Here is a 13583-nt window from a genome sequence, read left to right on the forward strand (position 1 = left end):
AAACCTCAGTACGCAATTCAAAGATTTTCAGTGCAAGCATTTGCAAAAATTGAATATAGGGTTTTCCAATAAGAGTAGGTTAATTTTGAAATTAAAAAAATAACCTGTGTGTTATTTATTAGCGATTTTTTTTTTTTGGATTTGAAAATTTCATGTACACTATTATGCGTGGAATTCCCTCCCCACCAATTCCGATTCACTTCCACAGTGACACGAATTTGAATGATCAACTTATTCTTTAATTTCTATTGCATTCTCGTAGTTCCGCCTAAATGTGATCGATGGCTTCGGTTATGATAACTAGAGTGGTCAAAAACAGGATATATTTATGTAGATGGACAAATTATTTCACTCCCACGAAAAGCAGAGAGAGAGAGAGAGAGAGAGAGAGAGAGAGAAAGAGAGAGAGAGAGAACTTTCCCACAAATTATTCATAATCATTTTTTTTTCCTATGCAACTGCAGTTGCCATGGTAATTCAGTGATGGAGTAATAAACAGTAGATTTGGTAGATGTCGCTACTTGCCAAAGTCTGTAAACAATAATATGTCCCTACTAGAACACCCTTTATTTCAATTATTATTTTATATGCCTCGAGTATTAGAAAACTAAATGAATTGGCTTAGGGCGAAGAGGGAGAACGAAGATAGAGAAGCAAGGAAGAAGATAATATCAGATGGCTGTTATGACTGATTGCCTTTTAGTTGCTTATTTCTCTATTTGAGCTTGATAGTTGAGGTGATCATAAACATAAGGATAATGAATACGCCAGTCTGAACTTGCAGCTATCAAATCAACGCTGTGCGCACATACACATTAATATCTGTACGTAGTGATCATCTAAGAACAGATGAATTTTTAATTTTTTTTTTTTTCAAATTTTTGTTTGGCCAAAATTTTAATTACTATACTTGAAACGTTAAATCGTGCGCTAAATGTTGACTTATTTCGCTATACAGGAAGAATTTCATATGAACGTTAAACTATAGCCTTAATGCCGTATTGCTGCCCATTCAGTTCTTTCATTTTTAAAGAATTTTAAGATTTCGAAAAACTAATATATATAAATTTTCAAAAAATTATTTTGTTACCATGAATATCAAATGAGAGGGAACATACGAGTATTCAGCTCTTGGAAAAAATTTTCATTCACTTTTCACCAGCGGGAGTATACATTTTTTATGGTATCCACTGCGTATACTTTACTCATACGATCGTTTGGAATGGGCGTATGATCCTTCTTTACGTCGTTTTGAGGATTTGTGTACGCTCATTAAACGATTATTTGAAAGAGCGTAGAAATTAAATAAAATAAATAAACAGAAAATTGTACTGTGGGAATTTTGAAAGCAAAATCAAAATGTAATCATATGACATTTTGTCATGATGTGATCATATGAAGCGACTGATATCAAAGCTGGCGTCGGAATCAAAGGACGTCAAACAAGAAACACAAGAATAGCTGGGAAACAAAGAAAACCCCAAAAAATTCTCACAACTGATATCAAAGCTGACGTCGGAATCAAAGGACGTCAAACAAGAAACACAAGAATAGCTGGGAAATAAAGAAAACCCCAAAAATTCTCTTATTTGCGATTATTATGAAATAAATAAGTACTGATTGTAGGTCGAATTACTCGATCAATATTTATTCAAATATTGTTATTAATCTTCGCAGATAATTTCCTAATTGCATTAACAGAAGTCCTTGTCCCTTTGCCAGCTCATTTTGCAAGCCCCTCTTGTGATCAGTTTTGTACCATCGAGAAAATTGTCAGCTCCTGGTCAATAGGACGAGGATTTATTCGTGACAACTCAAAGATTTCCATGTTCGCTGATTGGCCTACCAGAGCGTGAATCATCTTCGAAGTTCATATGACCAGAATGATATCGTTGAAACCTCTACTTTGCTATTACATTCTACACAGTTCATTTAAAACGCTTTTCTTGAAAAGAATCATCTTCTTTTCGGAAGAGACCTAAAAGCTCGATATCTCTTTATTTGTGAAGCAGACTCAATACTCAAGACTCAATAAGGGACGCGCTAGGGCAATATCTCCCAATAGCAGGAGTGAATAGAAGGGAAAATCTGCCCCGAAGCTTGCACCTCTGTCTTCACTGACGGTTTCAAGATGGAATCGGGAGTCGGAGCAGTGGTTTTCTCTAAATCAGCCAATTTATCTATATCCTTTAAACTGCCGAATACTACTAGTGTTTTTCAAGTAGACGTCTTGATGCAGATCCTGAAGGCGTGTAAAATGCCTAGAGAACGCGGGAGCGAAAGAGATATTAACCCTTTCTCCGATAGTCAAGCCGCGATCAAGGCTCTGACGACGCCATGGTGCAGAACGAAACTAATAAACTCCTGTAAGGAGGAGATCAAATCTCTTGTGTGTGAGAAATGTTACCTCTCTGATCTGGGTTGCAGGACGTAGGAACATAGAGAGAAATGAAATTGCTGATGAACTTGCACGGAAGGGGACTGACTTGGCCTTAGAGATCTCCTAGCCGGTCATCGGCATCCCCCGACAATTGTTAAAGGGGAACTGCACAAACTATTTCTCAAGAAAGCGCAGAAGAGATGGAGCTCTATTTCTTCATATGCTATTTCGAAAACTCTTTGGCCCCAGTACAATATACGAAGGACTCAGAAAGCCTTTTGGACTCCACGTCATTCAATTTACAAATTCGTATCTGTGTATTCCGGTCACTGGACGATCGGTACACATGCAGAGAAGCTAGGGTCAGAATGCTCGCCCAAGGAAGAAAACCTGTTTACTTTGCCTCAGCCGATTTCGTTTGACTTTATGAGCTCAAGGATGATAGATTGCCAGATTTGGTGATCAGCTATAATGAAAATCGAAATTGTGAGAGTAACGTTGGCTGGTAAGCAGACTTTTACCCGCTCATTTCATATGAATTCACACATCTATCCAAGCAGTTGTTGTTCAGATAGCAACGAAGCAACGTAAGCGAAAAATGTGTTGATTTTTTCGTATATCACTAACATAATAATTTATCATTTCACATGCATTCACACACTCGGCCAATTAGACAATGTTCAGATGGCAACGAAGTGTAATTGCTGGGTTTTTTCATATATCACCAGCACAGTCTCAGTGTTTTTGTAAACACACCCCAAATGACGTCAGCTGATTCTGTCAAATTTGCTCAAAACCATCTGGTCTGTTAAAGAGCACTATAATTCACAAATGCATCCAAGCAGAGGTTGTTCATTAGTGCAGACTGTGCTGACTTTTTTTCGTATATAACGAACACAATTTCGGATTTTTCGTACACAAAACGCTGACTCTTCCAAATTCGCTGGGAGCCGGTTAACGTTCTGTTCTTGGCCACAACTCTAAAACCACTTCATGCATCCTTCCATGACTAAGTAGAAAATCGTCTAGTGTATAGATCGCAAAACTTTATTTTATATGAACAGACATAAACTGTTGTTATACTGGCCGCTGTTGTTCTTAAGGCGCCTTCAACGGACATGAGATTCGTGGCCCGGTTTCTTAATATGCGCTGTTGGGTGGCTACTGCATTGATAGACGGTCTGTAGTTGTGGAGTTTGAAATAAGCAGTAAAAGGGAAGTGGCCTGGAATCCCATTCTCTCCTCATCTTCTTTCTCTATCTTCTTTTAGGCCTCCTGATGTTGTACCCGCTTTATTTACTTGGATTTTCGATTCTTTTTATAAATCTTTGCTGCTGATTATTCGAGTGCGAAGGCAGTTAAATTCAAGCGCCCGTTCGATTGGTATATTATAAACTGCGAGCTTGCATTGGATGTTTCATCAACTTGATTTTTTCCACTTAAATACCTTATTAACTTTATGAGTTGTCTTTTCGAATTCAAATATAGTAGAAGTCGCTGGAGATTATTCTCCGTTTCAGATAATATCACGACATCGTCAGCTTAGCTTATTATGATATTTTATTATTTTTATTGCCCAATCTATAACTAGAGGCGGCTTGTCGTACTTTTTCTATAATCTTCTATTTCTATTTCTTCTTCAAATAAGCCATATTCCCTCCTCATGACGGGAAGTCAATGTAATATAATAGCTATTCCGAAGGTAGGCAAGAGGTCGGATACCAAACCAGAGGGTTTCAGATGATAACTTTATCATCTTTTCAATTGAAGTTGTTGGAAAGGCTTATTGATATGTCTATTGGAAATATATTAATATACTGCCTTCGCGTCGCTCAGACTCGCAACATGTCGACTGTTAAGGTAAATCAACAGAAATGGCTTTACATGCACTTATCACAAATATTTAAAGTTCAATTTATAGCAAAGAATATACATTAGCAGCCTTCCTAGACATTGAGGGTGCCTTGAACAACATTACGCCTGGGGTGATAACAGATACGCTGTCTGATCTATACATCTCCGAGACTTTAGTGAATTTTATCTAGCAGCTTCTGCTTAACAGGTTCGTGAATGCGACGTTGGGGTTTTCGGCAATGCACAAATCAGTCTGTAGAGGTACTCCTCAATGTAGTGTGCTTTCCGCTCTACTGGGGCATCTGATGATGAACGAGTTATTGCTAAATCGAGAGGAGAGAAGAATCCAAGTTCTGGCCTATACGGACGATGTTACTATTTTACCAAGAGGGAAGTTTCCAGATACTCTCTTTAGTCTAATGCAAGGTACTCTAAAAGTTGCAAATACTTGGGTTAAAACATGTCGTAAGGTGGTATCTATTCGGATACTAAAGTGATCAGCATACCTTTCCGCTTACTTGATCATTGCTGCGTATTCCAAGCTCTAGTTTTGGCGATTAAGGAAGGTATTTTAGCGCTAAGTAATTAGGCGACCGCCGTAGCCGAATGGGTTGGTGCGTGACTATCATTCGGAATTCACAGAGAGAACGTAGGTTCGAATCTCGGTGAAACACCAAAATTAAGAAAAACATTTTTCTAATAGCGGTTGCCCCTCGGCAGGCAATGGCAAACCTCCGAGTGTATTTCTGCCATGAAAAAGCTCCTCATAAAAATATCTGCCGTTCGGAGTCGGCTTGAAACTGTAGGTCCCTCCATTTTGTGCAATAACATCAAGACGCACGCCACAAATAGGAGGAGGAGCTCGGCCAAACCCCCAAAAAGGGTGTACGCACCAATTATATATATGTATTTATATACAATTACGCAATTATAAACAGAAATATCTACATATTTTTCGATAGTCTGACAACTCTAGAATCGCTTCAATTATGGAAACACTCTTCGAAAACTGTTGTAGAGAATATTCGGGAATATTAAGAATACTCGCACAGTTTTTCTCTATAACTCTACTCGGAATACCTGGCCACAGAAACATTAAGGGTAACTGTAAGGCAGATGAGTTAGCTAGACTGGACACTACACTCAAGACAAAATTCATATATCTATGCCTTTGGCAACAAGTAAACTACAAAGAGATAGGTAGTCCTTAAATATTGCCAACAATCGCTGGAGATAGTTACATATCTGGAGCATTAGTAGGCAGACATGGCCACAATGAAATATGGGCTACACTAACTTCATTTTTTCGAGTTTAACACAGGGCGTCAGACGTTTCTTTCACGAGCTAACCGGCGCCAACACCAAGTGAAGCCAAGTCATGATCTTTTCAAAATCAAAAATGCAAAGGTAGAGGAGGCCTTCTTCTTCCTCTGCCACCACCAGCTGGTACCGCATCGAATACTTATTCGCTGCGCTATGGCTTTGCGATGCTCATACAGTTCATCGTTCTATCCGCCTGCGATACTCGCCGTTGCTAACTTGCAAAGATGTGAAAAATCTTCCGCACAATCTTGATCTCAACCAATCCAAGGGACGCCTCATCGGAGTTTGTCATCGTCCAAGCTTTTCGATGGACTTGATGAGAGCCTAAAAAGTGTTAGTTTTGTTCGTCGAGAGAGGACTTTACTACTCAATTGTCTACTATTGGATATCGGATGGCTGAATGACAGTCACGTCATCGACGATATATCAATCTACTTAAATGCAATAGCAAAAACTTTAAAATATTAGTAGGAGTCCTGCCTGGGTACTGTCATATAGGACGGCATGCCAGTAGAATTGGGGCACCATATTTTGACTTTTGCAGAGGCTGGCAGGATGTAGAAGAGTAAGAGGTAGTTGATCATCTTCTATGCGGGTGCATGACTCTGTGTAGAAATTGGTTGAATTTGCTCGTAATCGCTTCTGTGGACAGCATCGCGGATAGTGCAAATATAAAATTAGCTAGACTAAATAAATTTATAAAGCCCACAGGATGTTTTAAAGAGGACCAAGTGGATTAAAGATGGGATAGTTCCGATGGTATCATAAGGGGTCTCTATTTGACCTAGATGCGTCGTAAGACAGCCACTTTATGTAACCTAAGCTAACCTAACTCTGTCGAATGCTTTGGTGAGGTCTACGAAACACGTATACACCGGCTTGCTAAACTCAATTACTTTCTCTACACTTTGTATTACGGTAGAAATTAGCATCGATTGAAGATCTATTTGGGCGTGACACTTGATATTCCTCCTTTATCTCTGTTTTTGCTACTTCAGCAGCAATAATTTTGGTGCATAACTTTGACACGCATTCTAACAGGCTGATACTGTTATAGTTGTTGGGCTTCTTTTTGTAAAGACTTTCGTAAGGACTGGAATTTTCATTCTAAGTTTTCAAGTTGGCATTTTTTGGTTTCGAACTATTTTCGTTAAAAGTTTGTGCAGTTGCGATGCCAGAAAAGAGCCCCAGTGTTTTATTATTTCATTTGCAATTTCGTCATTTATTTTGCCTTGAATTACTTAATCTCCAAAGCATGATCTGCCCCTTACTTCTGACCTCAATCATTTCCAACTTCAGAAAGTTCCTGCAAAATCAAAAATGCAAAACAAAATTTAATATTTGCTCAAATTCGGCACCGAACTATTCAGACATCCCTATATTGTATAGTGTTCTAATTTTAAAATGCATGTACACATCAATTCGAACTAATTATTATTTCAAATGAAAATTGTCATCGAAAAAAAAGTAAACATTATCCAGTGTTTAGCCACACTTAATACCTACACACAGATGAATCATGCATGTAATCGTTGCTTGTGTCTAATGTCTGTCAAATAAACTTTCTATGCCATGAATACAGAAAATTTTCAAAATTCCTGCACAAAATTGCTCGTCTAATACCTGAATTTTTACGAAAACCATTCAGTATTTTAAATGAAACAAGAGAAAACATAGAATTTTCATATTCAAATACAACGAAAGCTAAATAAAAATCATGACGGAATTATTTGCTTCGTTTTTTTCTTTCGTTCATATATGCAGTGGGAAAATTTTGGTAGTATACTACACATACAGTGAGTGTTACCGAAAATGGTACATGTGTTTTTTTTGGAGTGTTTTCAATGCGTACATTTTTTTATTTTATTTTGAAAAATATCAGTTGTGTTCTAACAGAAAATATAATAAATCAAAATGGACAAATTTTGAAAAGTTATAAAAAAACAGAAAAAAAATTGCTTCAAAACTGCAAATTATTGCATTAGATCTCATAGAGTTTCTGCAGATATTGTAAATGGTGGTTAAGTTTCAAGGGCCGGTATTGATTTTGAATAAAATACAAGTTTTTAAGGAAATTATTATCATTTCTTCTTATTATGATAATATTGGTATAGCTCAATTACGTATGAAATAAAATATTGGCCAAATAGCCGTCGCGGCTTCAACGGCCCACCCCCATCCGATGGTCCAAATTTTCGATGACGCTGAGGCATAATTGAGGTTCTATGCCGTTAATGTGCCGAATTATCTCATCCTTTAGCTCTTGAATTGTTGTTGGCTTATCGACGTACACCTTTTCTTTCAAATAACCCCAAAGAAAAAAGTCCAACGGTGTCAAATCATATGATCTTGGCGGCCAATTGACATCGCCGCGACGTGAGATTATTCGGCCATCAAATTTTTCGCGCAAACAAGCCATTGTTTCGTTAACTTTGTGACAAGTGGCACCGTCCTGTTGAAACCACACATCGTCCACATCCATATCTTCCAATTCGGGCCATAGAAAGTTCGTTATCATCTCACGATAGCGAACACTATTCACAGTAACTGCCTGGCCGGCCTCATGTTGGAAAAAATACGGCCCAATGATGCCGCCGGCCCATATACCGCACCAAACAGTCACTCTTTGTGGGTGCATTGGTTTTTCGGCAATCACTCTTGGATTAACACTTAGGTGAAAATGTGCCTCATCGCTGAATATGAAGGGATCGATATACATTTTGATTTGAACGCCCGTTTTCATAATAAACCAGAATAACTTTAATGCGTTGCCCGAATATGTGTCTTTCCATGGTTCAAATTGAATTAGTCTGATATTGAAAAATGTCAAATGGAATGTAGGAAAAAGCTTGTCGTTTGGCTGTGGTTCACATTGAATATTGGCCCTTGAAATTTAACCACCCTTTAGTAGTGAGCTCGAATAGCCCGGGCAAATGAGTAAGGAGTACTTGCACGCCTGCTCGTTGCTGATTACTTGAACATTTTTGAGCATGAGCTTGAGTATATCGAGCTATTTCAAGTAATTCTATCAATACTTTGAATTATTTTGACTTCTTTGTCAACATTTTTTTTATTTTCAAAATTATTTATACCCAATAAATAAATAAATAAATAAATAAATAAAATAAAAGTAAATAAATCCTGTTAAATGAAATTGACAATTTTTGTTTACCTGGAAAATTGTTCGAAAGCTCGATAGCAATGAACAATTTTCGAGCAAACGAGCGAGCTTGAACAATGAACGAGTTTCGAGCAAGTTTCGGGCTACCCGCAATGCTTGTAACCCGAGTATCTGAAGCTCTGATATGTATTATTTTTCAAGTATAATGCGGTGCGAGGTCGAAATAACATTTATTAAGAATCTGTAAGTTTCGAGAATTTGCGCTCAGAGTCATTTCTCATTCTCATTTTCTCTGCCGTATTTTTAAGTTCTATGACGACAATTTGAGGAAGAGGGAAAAATAGTTGAACACTTCCTTTGCAATAGCCCAGTCTTAGCTAAATTGAGAGCAGGTTGTCAAGGTAAATATGTTTTCCATTTTCTTACGGAACTGTGTGGCATGGGGATGGGACCAATCCTGCGTTTCTTGGGAGCCATAAAACGGTTCCACGAAGAAAAATAAATGAGGTTACCATGTCGTGCAGTGGTATTACAACGGACCTGTAAGGTCTAAGAGAGTTGATCGTGCAGACCGACTACCATCCTAACCTAATCTAACCTATAACGAAAACTACTAGAGAATTCAAACTTATACTGAATTAAACTGAAATTTTTTGTTCTATAAAACTACATATATAAAAAACACAAAAAGTTTAAGAAAATTTACTAAAAATCTAAAAATTTAAAAATTTTGATAAATTTGTTTCAATTCTCTTCAGTTGTTTAAAAAAGCGTGGCATTTTGTTTTACAAAAAAATTTGGTCGATATGCGAATAAAATTTTTTTTATAATAAACTTACAAAATTTAAACTGCTTGAATGGCCCCAAATATTTGTTTTTCGTAATTTTGTTTCATAAATTCAAGGCCGTTTTAAGAATAAAACAACAAATTCAGGTACTGCTTGTCGGCCTTGGGCTCACTAAATAAAAATACGACAAGTAATTTAACAAAAATAAAGACTTCATTAATTTCGCAAAAAATTAGCAGTACCCGTTTTAGTGACACTGACTGTGAGTCTGTTTGATATTTCTTCTATCTTTGTTTGTATGCATAGTGATATTTGTATGTGTGTATGTATTTAATTCCCACGCTCGCGTTGTGGGCGCATGTAAAATATTTCTACACAGAATTTAAAAATTTTCTGCAGCAAATGCAGCTCGTAAATATCAGTTTTAAATAACAGCAACGCAACCAAAATACACACAGATTTGTATGTGTGTATGTTAATGCGAATGTTTGCACAAAATATTGTGTGCTGAAATGCACATTTGATCTAGTTTTCCGGCTCCAATTAAATTTGTGCGTATTTGTGTGTTGGTTTTTTTTCTGTTTTTTTTTTTTTTGTTTTTATAATTATGATTATTTTCGGAGCAGGGCGTTTTTTGCAGTTTTGAATTGTTAGGTGGAAAATTCAAAGTATTTTAAAATCGATATTCAATGCATTTGTGATTTTTGCAAACATTTTGAATGTTCTTTGCTATGCACAGAATTTGTATGCGTATAAAAAATCAACAAAATGTAGCCCGCCATTGCCCAAACTGGATTTGTGTTTTCTTTTAATTAAAGTTAAGACTTTCGTTATACAGATGCACGCATCAGTGTGTGTGCGTGTATGCCTACTTATCAGCAATGAATTTCCCATTCAATTAATTTTGTTTAACACTGAACGTTCATGAAGCTGCGCAAAAGAATTTCCATTAAGTTGCTATTGGAAATGAACACGCATACATGCCCACACGAAAGTATGTAGCTGTTAAAATATATTGGTGTGTGTGAGCGTATGAACAGGCTTTCTGGTCATAGTCGGGGTAAAGTAGACTATGTTCCTACGTACACACATACATATACAATATAATACATATTAAAAATTCAACTTTAATGCAATCAGCCAACTTTTATTATGTAAAATCACTCAATTGTTTATAATTAAGAAATTGCGAAGAGAAAAGTGGCAATTTTTTCAGAAAATTATAGTCAAGTAGTCGATAAGGAAATAACAAAAGCAGTACACGTGTGCTGTCCAGTTCTGTTATTTATTTAATTTTTAAATACAAGCGGAATTTCCACATCCAAGTGAAGTACTACGCAATATGAACAGCGCATGGTTACACACATATTCATATGAGGACTTACAGTGAGGCAGAAAAGTGAGCATGCTATTTGGATGCGTTTAAAATAATGGTATATCGAAAAAAATTCACTCATTTCAGCTCAAAAATAAAGAACTGAGTTATGGTACAGAAATATTGAAGGCTTCCCTTGAGTTTGATGGGGAGCTCTTTGCAGAAAACTCCTCCTCCAACCCTACCGTCCAACTTCGAGCCTTCCGTGAACAGGTTAACCAGGCTCTGTCCCCAAGTGCTGCCCCCGGTGCACTCCTCCCTTAATGGAATATGGGTGGAGAAAGTTCCGCTTCGACTAAGCGAAGGCACGCACTGATCCGTCGACGAGGGGATGAACTCAAAGTTTCTGAGTATGCTTGAGTGCCCATATGTGAGATAGAGCTTATAGCCCAAGCCCCTCAGTCTAATTGCGGTACGTGCAGCGGCAATTTTGCCTGCAATGTCTATAGGTACCACATTTAACATTACATTAAGCGCTAGAGTGGGAGTAGTTCGAAGGGCCCCACTGATTTCAATGAGTGCAGACCTTTAAACTCTCTCTAGCTTTTTAACTTAAATGCTTTAATACTTACTGAAAATCTGATCTATGGTGGATTTGAATCCACATTAGTAAAATAAAATCTGTTGGGGGCTGATACGCGTGAATATTTCCAACAGTACTACTGGTGGGACTCTGTAGAGGAACGCTTTTTGTATTAATTTTCGTATGAAAGAATACTTAGATTTCAATCATCTTGTAAAGGGTAATCAGATTGAACACGCGGCTGACGCCAAAGCAACAGTGAATAACGTACGCTGTCGCGCTATGATAAACGACGTTTTGTTGCTGAAAATTGAAGGCCGTGGTCCCCACAATATTTGGTCCCAACAAGACGGCGCTACTTGCCAAACAGCTCGTGAAACAATAGACTTACTGCGTCGTTGTTTCGGTGAGCAATTTATCTCTCGTCTCGAACCAGTGGATGGGCCACCAAGACCGTGTGATATCGCACCTTTGAACTTTTACTTGTATATGTAAAGTCTAAATGTTTTGTGGATAAACTAGCTTGGATTGAGGCAATGAAAACCAGCATTACTAAAGTCATTCGTGAGATAACGACCGAATTCCTCCAACGAGTCGTTCAAAATTGGTGTCTACGGATGGCCGAATTACGGCGTAGTTGCAGCTTATATTTGAAAGGGACTATCCTTCAAAATTAAATGTCATGCATAGTTCTACACAAAAATTATAAATATTGCCCAATTAATTTAAAATTTCGTTATTTTATTTCAATTTAAAATCCGATACCTCTATGTTGATCACCCTTTATTTATTCTTCCAACCCAATAACACTTAGCAGCCTTGCTAACTTCCAGCCCTGCTCGGTGCTGAAAAGCTTTACCAGAAAACTATCACCTTCAAAGGGTTTGTTGTTGGTATCAATCCACATTATTGCTGTTCTGCTCTTTGCTTGCCCTTACGCTAAAACGTGCGCACTTTATTCTGATTTAAGGGTGAAAGTTCTTCATCTTCTTCGTTACTGATGCTGCTATTCAAGGATACTGAGAAATTCTCGATTCTATCTTAAGTTATCCAGAATATCTGCTACTAGATTTCTACATCCGTATTTTGCAGGTATTAGCCGCCATCCTCAATGTTTAAATACTGAAATAATAGCGTTTTCAGACTGCTCTAAGTTCACCTTATATTTCATCACCACAATAATTCATATAATTCAAATGAATGAACTGCGCAATTCAGAAAAAATCATATTTCGCGTTAACCGCTTTTTAATAGCATTCTAAATTTGTTTCCTCTTAACTGCGTAGCATCATCACTTTTGTGAAGCACAGTACCCATTCGTATAGTATAAATTATTTATATTATATTTGTATTTGAGTACTTTGATCACTTCTAATATTTATTTGCTGTCGAAACTCTTGCACCTACACTACATACATATCTACATATATACAATACATACACATATTGTAAATACGCATATACTTTTATTTACGTTCCCATCAGTACCTGCCTAAGTTCTTTGCAGTTCATAGTAGTGGCGCATGCCATTTCGAAAACAGCTTTTCAATTCAGAATTTTCACAGCACAACACAACGCAACCCAAACCACAAGAGCCAAAACTTTTGATTATTTTTCCGATTTTTATTTTTATTATAAACAGAAGTGTTAAGTATACGTATTTAAAAATAAAACTCTCATAAAAAATGAGCAATTCTTGCGGACTATTCAAACACAAATTAACAAAGTAAGCCAAATACCCTGTAGGAAAATCTGTGCTTATGAAGTTACACGACTAAATAGTCAAAATTTAAATAATTTTTAGTTATTTAGATTTATTTCGTTTGGAAGTAATTTATAGTTTTAAATGAAGATTAAGTGCCACTTTCGAATACTCGAATTCTAGCGAATAACCGAACTAGTAAGTGACGCAAATTCCTGCTTCAGCACAACAACCACATGCACATTTCTTATTTTTGAATGGCTTCAGTATTTTCAAGTTGATTAATAAGGCAGCGAAGATGATTAATGCCCCACGTTAAAATTTACATTGACGTAATATACAGGTTGGTTGAAAAGTAAGAGGGCTAAAGTAATTTTTAAATGAAACTAATTTTTTCATTCAATATAATATTCATGAACTTTAATAAACTTACAACTCTGTAACAATTTTCCAGAAGCTCTGGCCAATATAGAAGCAGTGGAATTTTTTACTGAATTATTAACGAAAGCTGCACTAA

The 13583-nt window shown here is 36.9% G+C and overlaps 1 protein-coding gene across 3 annotated transcripts in view; it reads left to right on the forward strand.

Annotated features, from left to right (window-relative positions):
• The window catches only part of LOC128855041 (uncharacterized), an 87772-nt gene that overhangs the window by 42263 nt on the left and 31926 nt on the right, over positions 1 to 13583 (forward strand). The window lies entirely within an intron of this gene.

The sequence above is a fragment of the Anastrepha ludens genome, chromosome 2, assembly GCF_028408465.1.
Source record: "Anastrepha ludens isolate Willacy chromosome 2, idAnaLude1.1, whole genome shotgun sequence".
Taxonomy (NCBI): domain Eukaryota; kingdom Metazoa; phylum Arthropoda; class Insecta; order Diptera; family Tephritidae; genus Anastrepha; species Anastrepha ludens.